Source organism: Bombus pascuorum, chromosome 9, assembly GCF_905332965.1.
Source record: "Bombus pascuorum chromosome 9, iyBomPasc1.1, whole genome shotgun sequence".
NCBI classification, from domain to species: domain Eukaryota; kingdom Metazoa; phylum Arthropoda; class Insecta; order Hymenoptera; family Apidae; genus Bombus; species Bombus pascuorum.
Window position 1 is genome coordinate 10,391,643 of NC_083496.1, and position 13,711 is coordinate 10,405,353.

Consider the following 13,711-nt stretch of genomic DNA (forward strand, 5'->3'; position numbering starts at 1 on the left):
AATAATTAGCCTGTTAATGATTTATTCTGGTTTTATTTTCAGGTAAGAAACAGAAGACTGACATATGAGAACATAACATATCGACAACTAGCGCAGCTAACCGAAGGTTTTTATACATTTTTCATATTCATATCGTTGATCCTTTTTTCTTCTGAATTGGAGGACGTAATAATCGAGTTGATTGTAATAGCTATCGATATACCTTGAATGACTCGATGCTGGTATTCTAATGATTATAGTAGGACGATTGGCAGAATTTTGCTTGCAGCAACGCGGGAAAATTCAAACCGATACTTACGATATATTTACGAAATAAATATATATTCGCTTCTCCGCTTATGTCCAGTTTAATGTCATATTATAAGACAGGAAGCTTAGGCGTACAGTCAATCATACAAGTTACGTTTCTTGAGAATGTTACTTTTACGTAACTTTTACACGCCATTTCACTGGTTGCTCCTTAACCGACTAAGAAGTATGAAGCATTTAAATGTCTCGAGATGAGGTTATTAGGTTGTCCGAAAAATTTCTTTCGTTTTATCAGGAAATAATAGACGCACAATGTATTTTGTTTTATATTATTTTGTCGAATTACCATTTTCTTCTGTTGAGCTAAAAACACCGCGATTTTTCACAGACTTGGTTTCACGTTTGTATAAAGGCGAACTATGGTAAAAAACACGAAAGAAAGACACTTTTCGGACAACCTAATACAAAGTCTTTGATTCTATTCATTTGATCAATGACGAAAAGATAGAAGCGAGATATTAATGTAACATTAAATCTACATGTTTTATTATCGTTTCATGAACGAGTAACAAGTCTGTATATACATACTTTTGTGAAATTGTAATTTGTATCTTCTTATTTCTTCTTTGTAAAACGTGTAATAAATTGTATCGTTCTTTCCAACACGCTAATGTCTGCGTTCAGTTAATAAAAAATGTCAAACATCGAAGAATATCGCTGGAGTTACTTGTAATATTTGAATTTTATGGATCGCGGAATTTTGTGAGTGACTGTACATCCCCTCGACGAAAAGGATTAATTTCTAGCACCCTAAGGTATCTATTTAATCGGAACGCATCGGTGTTTGAAAGTTGGTCGGCAACCAGTTTGAAAATCGTTGCCGTTTACAGGTTCGTTCCACGAAGGAACGACGAAAAATATCGTTTCACGTTCCAGGCGTGGTCTATTAACTATTTCCGCGATCCGCGTTACAACGTCGCGTTTCTTTTCTCGCTGGGACAATTTCTCGCGGGGAACGTGCCGCGCATATAATGCGATCGCTTTGTAATCGTCACACGCATCGTGCAGGCAGGCGGCTATCGTTCATTTCGCATAAACCTCTGGGTATCGATAGACACGCGTTGCAATCGTTTTACTTAAAATTCTGTAAATTCTAACGTAATAAGAATCCAGTTTCCTGTTTGAAATTTACGAATTTAAATTGATAACTTCGTTGAGAAATATTTTAATTTCGGGAAGATGTTCTTTTTTCTTCGATTCTCTGTTGAAACAAACGTAAACATATTCTTTGATATTTCGTAGGCGGATTGGGCAGTACGAGAGAGTACTTTTACTGGTTTAAAAATATTTTGTAGAATTCGAACAATTCTGAAATATATAGACAGCAGATTCGATTACATTATACGGTTGTTCGTTAATTTTTTTGTGACTGTACTTTCAATCTTGTTTTTATATTACCAAGGCACTGTATTTTATTTCTGAATCATTATGGTACTGTCAAACGATCGACTTGTGGCAATTATCGCGTTCCAGTTTTCGAATCAAACCAAGAAGCTATAATTAATTAGAAACTATGATTATATTGAATATTAATCAATATAACTGTAGTTAATCACATAATCAATTTCATAAATCACCGTTATAATCACTACTTCTCCAAATAAAAAAGAAAGGAAAAGAAAAAGAGAAAGAAACGTGCTTAAATAGAAATGAAATTTCATTTCGAATAAATTCACGTGTAAAACCTCGCTCGTATTGTCAGCTAGTTTGCATATAAAAAATTAATAAATTTAGACGTTACGTTGATTATGCAAAGTGAAAGTTTTCATTTTAATATTCGAAGCTAAATCGCTTGAAAAAATGTAATATATCTGTTACCTGTGACAAACGAGTTTGTAATATACATTAAAGCGTCGTAATAGCGAAGTAATGATACAGAGACAACGACCATAATGCAGCTACTTATAAAGATGTGGTTGCAAATAATAATGGCTGGACATTTCAGTCGACCTAAAAAGTAAATCAATTTTATTGCAGCGTATATTGACATTATCATAGAGACGATTTACACGAGCGAATACAACGTAAAACGCAGCGTAGAGAACATAATACTTTCTGCATGTTCTAACCACCATATTACATTTACGTGAGTTACTACATTAAAACGTGCGACAGGAAATTCTCCGCACCTTAAATAGTATCATAAAATCACGAATAGATACGTCAAAGTTCGGTTAGAGTGTCACGTGTCGTGAGAACTTCTATTTTAACACGAACATTTACACCTTTAAAGAAAGGAACTAGCAAGCCAGAAAAGAAGCATCTACTTTCCGGATATTTTTCTGTTCGAGTCATACGTGGTTGTCACTTCTCGTTTTTCGAAATATTATATCTAAAAACAATTATATTTGTTCCATTAATACTTGAACTGTTAGATCTCTGCAACCCAATAACAGTCCGACGTAGGATACATATTGCATCGAATTTTGATAGAATTAGACTGCAAGATTTATTCTGTTTTACATATATACATATTATTTTTATTAAGAATATAATCTAAAAACAATTATATTTGTTCCATTAATACTTGAACTGTTAGATCTCTGCAACCCAATAATAGTCCGACGTAGGATACATTTTGCATCGAATTTTGATAGAATTAGACTGCAAGATTTATTCTGTTTTACATATATACATATTATTTTTATTAAGAACATAATCTAAAAACAATTATATTTATTCCATTAATACTTGAACTGTTAGATCTCTGTGACCCAATAACAGTCCGACGTAGGATACATTTTGCATCGAATTTTGATAGAATTAGACTGCAAGATTTATTCTGTTTTACATATATACATATTATTTTTATTAAGAACATAAGCTAAAAACAATTATATTTATTCCATTAATACTTGAACTGTTAGATCTCTGTGACCCAATAATAGTCCGACGTAGGATACATTTTGCATCGAATTTTGATAGAGTTAGACTGCAAGATTTATTCTGTTTTACATATATACATATTATTTTTATTAAGAACACAATCTAAAAACAATTATATTTATTCCATTAATACTTGAACTGTTAGATCTCTGTGACCCAATAATAGTCCGACGTAGGATACATTTTGCATCGAATTTTGATAGAGTTAGATTGCAAGATTTATTCCGTTTTACATATATACATATTATTTTTATTAAGAACACAATCTAAAAACAATTATATTTATTCCATTAATACTTGAACTGTTAGATCTCTGCGACCCAATAACAGTCCAATGTAAGATACATTTTGCATGGAATTTTGTTAGAATTAGACTCCTCCATTTATTCTGTTTTACATATATACATATTATTTTTATTAAGAACATAATCTAAAAACAATTATATTTATTCCATTAATACTTGAACTGTTAGATCTCTGTGACCCAATAACAGTCCGACGTAGGATACATTTTGCATCGAATTTTGTTAGAATTAGACTGCAAGATTTATTCTTTTTTACATATATACATATTATTTTTATTAAGAACATAATCTAAAAACAATTATATTTATTCCATTAATACTTGAACTGTTAGATCTCTGTGACCCAATAATAGTCCGATGTAGGATACATTTTGCATGGAATTTTGTTAGAATCAGACTCCTCCATTTATTCTGTTTTACATATACTAATATATATATATATATATATATATATATATATATATATATATATACACATATTGCTTTTATTAAGAGCATAATCATATGTATCATTTATTTCTTTAAAGTCAGATTTGACCTACAATTATTAATGACTATAATACATTCATCATATATGCATTATTTAATATGAATTATATCAGTTATAATAATAAAGACAGAAAGATTATATAAACAGGGAATGAAATATATACGGTGATCCTGGAATGTAGTAAGAAGATATTTAGTAAGAACAGACTTAATTACACGTGTCGAAGTCCATTAATCATGAATTATACCAAGTTTAATAATGATAATAAAATATATGTAAAGATAATTCGAAGGTGTACTAGAAATAAAATATATACAGTGATCCTGAAATATAATAACGACATATTTAATGAGAATAGATTTATATAAGTTATATAGACTATTACAGATATATATCACAGTTCATTTTACATACATGCGTATGTTCACGTTAAGTTCCCCGAGCTAAAGGAAACACGGTTATAATTATTGCACAAACTTTTACGAAACATATTCTCTCACTGATCTCCATCCAGCATAAACTCTCGACTCAATTAGAAAATTTCGAATTAGTTTCTCAAAACTACCCGCCCTAAAAAAAAGAAATCGTAATTGATCGAGGCTGGAAAATGATACGCTGGCGGAAGTTTTCGTAAGGTCGAGGCTCGTTACAGGGAAGAGGCTGTTCGCTACGATTTTAGCGCGGCCGAAGGGGAAATTGCAACAGAGAAACGGCGGTCGAAGGCGGCGACAGAACACCGTGGCTTCATTACCGTCGTTAAGAAAATGTGGGCCTGCAGGCTGGTGCGCGGAAAATTACGAATTTCGAAATCGTAACAGTTTGCTTCGGATGAGAGGGGTTTCGAGTATAAACACGCAAAAAGGACGTCGTAGAAACGGAGGCAGAGGTGGAATTGCCGCGATTCCAACGGACCATTGTATACACCGTGAAGGTACACGTCCTTGTTTCTCTTTCGCCAGGGAAGTTTTTGTCAAGCGTGTCGCATCGGTGTTTCTACAGGCCAAGTTTCACGGTATCGTCGATCAGAATGTAACGCAGCATCCGATTTCTCCGAGTTCTCGTTTACTTCTATTCCCCTATTTAATCGATTCAAATCTCTATCTGAAAGTTAAAACGATTCGAATGTTTTTCCTTATCTGTTTGTAGAACGGAAAGGCAACAGTGTTTCTTGTTTAAAAATGTAGATCAGTCTTACTGTGTAAACACAGGCGTTTTGCGTTCCAAGGAGTTATATATAATACGCTACGTTTCGTGTGTTTTATTGGATTGGTAACTAAGTGATTGCCGATTTTGTCATTAGGTGGAAATGAAAAAATTTGCAACAATTTCTACAATAATCTTGCAACATTCCGAATAAAGATTGTTGTAGAAGTTTTGACAAATTACCATTTAAATATATCGCATAATAAAATATTGGGTTGGCAACTAATTAATTGTGGATTTTGTCATTAGGTGGTAATGGTAACGCTACGTTCCGTGTGTTTTATCACATTACCACCTAATGACAAAATCCGCAATCACTTAGTTGCCGACCCAATATTTTATTATGCGATATATTTAAATGGTAATTTGTCAAAACTTCTACGACAATCTTTATTCGAAATGTTGCAAGATTATTGTAGAAATTGTTGCAAATTTTTGTAAGCATCCAGGCTAACGATTAACTTTACGATTAAAACATTCTGGTTTGCTGATGTTTGCAAACAACGTCGATTTACATGAATCTTTGAAAGCAACGATTCCTTTTACCGTTTCTTTTCTCAAATATTTACGCCCCCGACTTTCACTAGGTTTGAGATTCAGCGAACGAAGCTTTAGTTAATCTGCGCGTAAAGTATCGCTACGAGAATAGGATCTCCTATCCTACATTCCATCTTTAAATATTTGTTATCGAAATGGAGGTGATCTGGTAGCGCGGCAGCTTTAACCGGCACGATAATTGTAAAGTCGGCCAGGTGAATATTTACCGGATTTTATGAGGTAACGTAACGTTCGATGAAGAGTTAAATTTGCACAAAGGATTTCCTTTTCTTTTTTCATCCCTTACGCAAACGGAATTGACGCGGATATTTTATAAATCGCGTTCGACGACGAGAGGAACGCGCGTGCACGCGCCCGCGTCATTGTTCCGAGCGTTGAAATCGGGGGGATTACTTTCTGCTCTTCCGCTTCTTTTACATCGAAATTTTTATTTTCCCCTGACGAGGCGAGCGAGTTTATAACAAGGCAAATTTATCAGGGGTTAAATCGGAGAAGCGGAATGCTCGAAGGGTGTAAAGATGAAATCAACCACGTTGGATAGAGAAACAGAGAGAGAGGGGGAAAGAATGGACGTAAAAGGGCGAGAAAGTGCGAGCGAGCACGGATCCAGATTAAAGATTTCGATAATGGAAATTCGTGATGCAAAGGTCCGCCGGTTGAATCCCGGCATCGTTTCTGGGATCGTAATCGAGTTGTTATCGCTTGGTTGAAACGGCGTACAGTAATTATTTTTAATTTAGCCTCGGACCAATACCGAACAGATGCGCGCCCCTTGACTTTCTAGCATCTTTCGCCATGCATGGATGAATTCGTTTTTTTAAAATCGTTGCTCGTTGTTGTTCGATGACCATGAGGATAGCCATGTTTTTATTTTCTCCTTTCTCCTGACCGTGATTGGGGTTAGGTTAGATAGGCATGTCGTTGATCGAAATTATCGGATTAGTTATTGAGCTTTCCAGACGATACCTTTGCAAACCGAAGAATCTCCCCAAGCTTCTTTTATCTTTTTTTTCTTCTCTCTTTCCCTCTATCTTTTTCTTCTCCGCGTTTCACGAACTTCTTTCATTATCCAATGATTCGTTTTTCTCTAAACCGTGTTTCATAGCTGGCAGCATAATTAAGCGCGATCTCGAGCTCGATGCCTTCTTAATAAGTAGGAACCCGTGTCCTTGGTAATCTCTGAACGAAAGATATCAATTCTTAGGATGGCTGTACGTGTGCTTCGTAGCGGGAGAGTAGGTGGAGAACTGGTCGAGCTAAAGAACATCGCGCTCGACCTCGTTATCGGCTCGAAATTCTTCTCAATTTCCGGCAGAGGAAATCGAACGGTCAGCATGGAGCAATCTTGCTAACTGAATTCCATCTCTTGATGGACAAAAGCCCCGGTACGAGCGGCTGCGAAGCCTGGGCTAGCCGCCGCTGTTCGAGTTATTTCGACGGCCCCTGTGTTTCTCGATGTTTCTAGGTCAGTTGACTCAACTAGTTCGCTTCTGGGTCGGTCACCGTTTGTCTAAGTTTCAGAATGCCTCTCTCTGCTGTTGCTGTTGGTGCTATCGTCGAAAGTCAAGCCCGAATGAACTTCGTCCGGTAGCAGCGGGCCTCCGGACCAAGTTTTAACCGGTGTACCATCTGTGATATGAGAATTAGTTACCGGAGGTAGGAGACAACGCCGCGACAACGAGAAAGTTACGGACGAGTGAACGGAGATAATTGTTGTTTGCTAAATTCCAGCCGATATCTTGTAACGGAACTCCTTCTCTCCGGCTCGCCTAGTCTACATTATTATTCCATTAATTGAGCCGCCGTGCTGCGGGCGCGCATAGGAGGCGTTTATCGATTTATTTTCCTCCCACCACTCGGCTTTCGTTCCTTGCTCATCGACGTCGTTTCAACCCCCTCTTCGTTTTTCCTCTCCACATCGTGCCACTTTGTACGCGACGCGTTTTATTTCCACCGCGCTTAGCGATACAATCTTAACACTTGGAATCGCTTCGAACCTGTATAATAGCGAGGTATTCCGGGCACACCTGAACTTCGAATATCTTACGATTCAACGTTCCACCTTGTACAGAACAATCAAGTTTGTTATATGCGAGCACCTTAAGAATTGTCCACGTTTTATTAATTTCTTCTTTTCGCTATATAAATAGACAGTTGACGTCGAGTTCTCTTCCGTAAGTTGATTCGTTGCAAGAGCACGATATACAGTGACTCAATTTTTGTACAATTTTCAAGGAACAATTTTTCGAAGTCGCATAAAAGTACTATTTGTTGATACGAAATTTAATATCCTTAAATCTAATATCCTCTCTAGTGTATTACGTAAATATTAAAATAAGCACAACGGCGTGCGAATATTTTTTGTAGCCCCTGTATTTCCCATAATAAGTTCGATCTTACGTAAAAGGAAGACGCTGTAAGCTACGCGAGACAATAACTTGTTAGCGTAAGGAACAATTTCGTCCCGATAGTAGCATAAGGAAACGTATCACAGCCCTGAGAACAACTCGCTATTACCATTTCGCCATATAATTCTGAAACGCGGAATTTTCTGATCGATTCTTGGTACGCAAGTATCCGAGAGTACTGGAGAGAGTATCGGTACAAAGAAACTTCAAGGACAAAAGGATAGTGTCGTTGTACCTTGACACGAGGTATACGGAGCGGAGATGTCTCTTCTCAAATCCCAAACGGAATTGCCAAGCTCGAATTCTTGGCCTGTTAGCTGGTTGAACTTATCGCTAGCGACGTGCGTTTCAATGTCAACTTCGAAGCGATCCGAAGTTTTCCTAAGAATATCTTCAGTCTTGAGTCTTTAAAATTTCGATACGTCTTAAAAGTTTCGAAAGTTTGGAAGCCTTGATCGTTTAGTCGATGCCAGCGTTTTATTTTTCTTTCGACACGTTTGAACATTGATGATAGAAAAGATTTTTGTATATGTTTGCCATGCTACATAAACATTTTGAAATGTCATTAGCGCTGTCACGAGACGCGGCTGCCTTAATTATACGTATCAAACTTAAGACTGAAGGTGGAGATAAAATTTGAAGTCAATTTGAAAATTTATATAGATGTCATTGCAAATATATATTTAGTATAAAATTGGTATAAAGCATGAATGGAATAAATGTTTTAAAGAGGATCCCACTGAACGTGAAGGCTTATTAATATAGCGGATAATTGACTGTTTAAATATCTTCTCTATGCTCTCTGTGGAATATATACTCGCACTAAATATCTTGCAGCTTCCATGTATGTTATTAAATTTGCTTCAAACTTCACCGATATAATCATGATAGTCGAGACTCATTAAAGTGCTAATGAAATTTCAAAGTGTGTCATATAACACATAGAATATACAATATAGTACTCGTAAAACGTCTCCACGAGCGTTTGGATATTTTCTCGTATTAATGAATATTTGCAAAGGTTAAGACTGAAATTTATTTGTTTAAATCGTTTTTTAATCTCTCGATTATAAAATTCTCTGGTTAAGCTATAATTCAATCGACAGGTTAAATAATTACACAATCTTTTATGGAAATTTCCGTTCTTGTTCGATTCGAGGCAAAATACGAAATTTATATCATTTTGCAGAATGGAAAGTTACCATTGCAAATACTATTGAACTTACATGTAATGAATAGATTTCGAAGAATACCTTGAGACATCGATAATAAATCGATTCGATCTAGTTAAGAACGGCAGCTATGATTAATGTTAAGGAGCGCTTGCTGTGAAAGCGTGGAATAGTTTGCATCATCGTTATACGCGCTACTATATTTTTTCTTTCTTATTTTTACCTGAACGCGCTCTAATTTCGTATCCTCATCTACGAACGAACCTCTCGAACCTGTGTATATCGTCGACTTGCCTCGATCATGCGTTTCATCTTATTCGTTGCCCATGGTGATAATTTAGATAGCTAAACGACGAGTATTACCATCCGTCTCTTAATAAATGCAACGTTATTACCACCGTGCGAAACCTTTTTTATCTCGCCCCTAACTATACGTACGTATTAGAACGCTTACCGTGTCTGGACAAAATACGCCATTTCGTACAAATTGAATGCTTCCCACTGCTTTCATTTTCTCGTTATTTTATTCCAATAATCGCATTATTGAGAAATGAAGAGTTTGTAACTACTACGTGTTCCGTAGAATAAGAATTCTTCGAAGAAATCAGATTGAAATTCCGCTACCCTAGTGAACTGTTTCTACGTGGAGTTAATGTACAACGTAAAATACTAAATAGAATATAATTTGTTAAAGTAGTCCAATAAACAAATCGTAGATCACGAATTAAGATTTATTCATTTTTATGGCAATTTTTTTTTTTTTTTTTTTTTTATTTTGGTTATTTTACAATTTGTCCTTGTGGACATTTGGTAAAGTGTTATATCTTGTTGGTGAAGAAAAAAAATATAAATAAAAAATAATATAGCATGTGGGCGGCTACCCCCAGCGGGGTGCCAGCTTCGTTTTTTCTAAGTTATATCTTTTATGAGGTTTTTATGGCAATGTGCGTGATTGTTCAATTTTTCGTTGATGAAACTGGTCAGTTTAAAATTTCTGTGCAATTTACAAAATAATAATTGTTCTAATACGTACAATTAGCGGTACACGCATAAGGATTAAACGAAACCTAATGCAATCTGTCCTTCTACCATAATGCGTTTTAATTTTTTTTAGCATGGAAATGCATGAACGATTTAATTTTTCACCAATCAAACGACCAGTTCACCAATCACGTTCATTAAACACGACGAGGTTGCTGAGTTTATCTCCTGCGTGACTCGCGAACTAAGTGTTCTAATACCATTTAATAATACATGCCAGAATTAAACGAAACCTAATGCAACGTGTCCCTATTGTTATCACGTTCTTGTTGCTCTCTGTGGTGCTCTCGAGTAAGAGGATTTTTAACGGTAACCAAACGAGCCTTTTTATTCTGGAACCGGTTCACCCGGCTACTTCGGAAAACAACGAAAGTACTCGCGTATATTTTATCGAAGCTACTCCGTTATTACACACCGGTGTCGATGGAGAATGCACCCGTCTGTTTTATTTGCAACTACAGCCCTGGTTCTCCTTGCCAGCAGCCTTGCCTGAACCGGCCAACGACCGTATCTCTCTTACCTATCCTGTAGTCGCTTGCATCTCTCTCTCTTTCTCTCTCTCTCTTTCTTTCTGTCCTCTATCTTTCTCTCTTTCACGCTCCTTTCTCTTTCGCCGGGCAACCTCCGCTCTTCCAGCCAGCTCTCTTTGATCCGTTGTACAGGTAAACTCACGCGAAACGTGCATAAAGCTCCTTGGACACTTTAAACGAGCCTTTTTGGCGCGCCACTGTTGACTGGGGGAGTGAAATTTTTGCACGTTTGGTCGTGGTGCCTTGCCGATTCATTCTTCGACCAGCTTTTTCATCTCTCTTATGCAATTACACGCGACCTCTCATTCCAATTTCCAAATGGATTTCGCACAGTGTCTCATTACCAGGGGGATAGGTAAATTAGACAAGTTGTCCACGGTAAAGGATGCAAAGGCGAACGTTTTGTGGAATGTGAAATTCGAACGACAAAGTTACATTGCAGTATTTAATCATGGGAAATATATATGGTTGAATGTAATGAATTTTTCTGACACTTTGATCTTCTTCCGCGTCTGCTTTATTCCAACGAATTTATATAGGAAAGTATAGAGAAGAATGTGTTGAACCATGTTTGGATTCATCAAGTTACTGGAATTCAGGCGAGCTCGTTCAGGTAACGTGAAATCTGTTTATCAGGGAGAAGCTATTATTTAGTTGACTTGAAATGTCCTTTCGCGTTTCTACCGTCGTTTTCATTAATCGAGCCATTTGGTTTCCAGTCGCTTTAATTGGTAAAATTAATGCTTCCCTTATACAAGTAACTCCTTAGTTTCTTACGGGAAATAACGAGCTGTATCCACTGGTGTGTGTGGTAAAAATTATGCCGCGGTATTTGACCTTCGTATGACCTTCAAAAAAACTAATCACGCTCCTCCCGAGATTATTCGATTCTTTTTTCGCTCGCGAATAATGCGCGATATCGTGCTAAGATTTGACATCGGTTTTACGGAGAATAAATTATATCCGCTGATTAAAATACAATACAATATTATTCGAGAATAATTGGATATTAGTCTTCACTATCGTTTTATCGATTATCGTTAACTGTATCGAAACTGTTAACCGTCGTTATACTTTGTCAAAACGATGAAGCTCGAGAACTTATTTTAGAAAATAGTGCAGAAATTTCTGTATCGATATGAAAGTTGCTAATATATTACTCCATTACAAAACTTCTTAATGTTTGCCTCGTGTCTCGGTTCGTTGTAAATCCCTAATTGTTTTGAGTAATGCGTGCTTTCACGATGCGAATATTGTACTTTGAACTTCCATAGTTTTCCTTGATAAATTATCGGATGAAAGTTTTACGGTGCCAAAAATAAATCAAATGCGAGAGAAACGTAGAAAGAGAGAGAGTGAGAGAGAGGGCGGGGGTAGGATGAGTGGTCCAGGTTTCATTCATCCGGTTGATGTAGGCGGTGTTATACACTCCTGTCCTATCTTATCATATGCGACGACCGAAACGGATATTACGATAATGGTACTCTTGGAATATGTTCGTCGCTGTATGGCAGCGACGCGATCGCGTCTGCGCTATCAGTCTGCGTGTCATTAAAAAGGAAATGCGTGACCGATAAACGAAAGGGAAACTTGCAGGATACATATACCGCGATGTTCTGACCGATGTTGGAATTCCGTCGGTATATAATAACAATTATACAGCGAGTAATGTTAGAACGAACTACGATTGGTTCTAAAATCTTAAAACAGTACCAGTTTGTTTTAGCATACATAAAAATACATATGTATATGTATTTAGGAATAATTAATTGCAAAGTTGCAATTCAGGACAGAATTACTACCTATTAAGTAATTTAAATAAAAAAATGTTACCTTTTTATCTATCTACATCTTTATGAAACTTTCTAAGAAGGTAGAATATTCGACACTTTAAATCAAACTATAGAGACACTTGTGGCATATTTTAATAATAAGAATAAAAAGTTGGAAGTAAAGAAAGGTCCAAGATACCTAGGAGACCTATTAATTTTGAATCCATAAGAAAGTTAAGAGAAAGTAATTCCAAATTGTTGTATCATAAATAACCAGCGAAAGATAAACAAAATTACTAACCGTGTATGCATCTCGTAATTTCCGAGAATGGTTCGTTCGCGTGGCCAATAAACGCAATTAATTTTACTCGGTCAATTACCGAGATAATTCGACGGTATTCCTATAATCTATAATTAATGGTACTGATATGTAAAGTAGGCAGTATCGAGTCGTGGTGTTGCATATCGAAGGGATCTTTCCAAAAGCAAATCGAGTGTGGCAGGTTAGCAGTAAAAGCTTGACATCGACGAAAGACGAAGGAGGAGAAGAGAGACAACCGAAGGAAGGAAAGCTCGACGAAAAGCGATATTCCTTCGCTTCACGCGCGAGCGACTCGACAAAGTTCCTCGATGTCCAGGCTGGGCCTGTGCACTCCGGTATACGCTTCTTCGTGTTGAAGGATGTATCGTGTTACACATTCGTATCGCGTAACACCTCGATCTACAAAGGAGAGCAGTTCTTGCGGCCTGGAACGACGAACTCGACAACGACGGGCATAAACCGGGTGTACCCGGCATATGTACTTATAGTATACGTCAGTTGCGTTCGATCAGGCTTGCTGGATCAGGATGTATCGGTTCGCGATTCTCTGGCACGCGCGTTTACGCGTATCCTCCTCGTCGCGAGTTGAAACGAGACTCGTGAACGAGGTGAGCGCGGGCGGATTACTGCCTACGGTATGCATTCCATCGGAATCTGGTCGCGAGAGCTTTCTCTCTCGGCACGGGGACAGAAAAATACGTGAGAACAGGCATCG

At 37.0% G+C, this 13,711-nt stretch overlaps 1 protein-coding gene across 3 annotated transcripts in view; it reads left to right on the forward strand.

The window, feature by feature from the left end:
* The window catches only part of LOC132910476 (plexin-A4), a 441,637-nt gene that overhangs the window by 58,724 nt on the left and 369,202 nt on the right, over positions 1-13,711 (forward strand). The gene's annotated exons all lie outside the window — the stretch shown is intronic.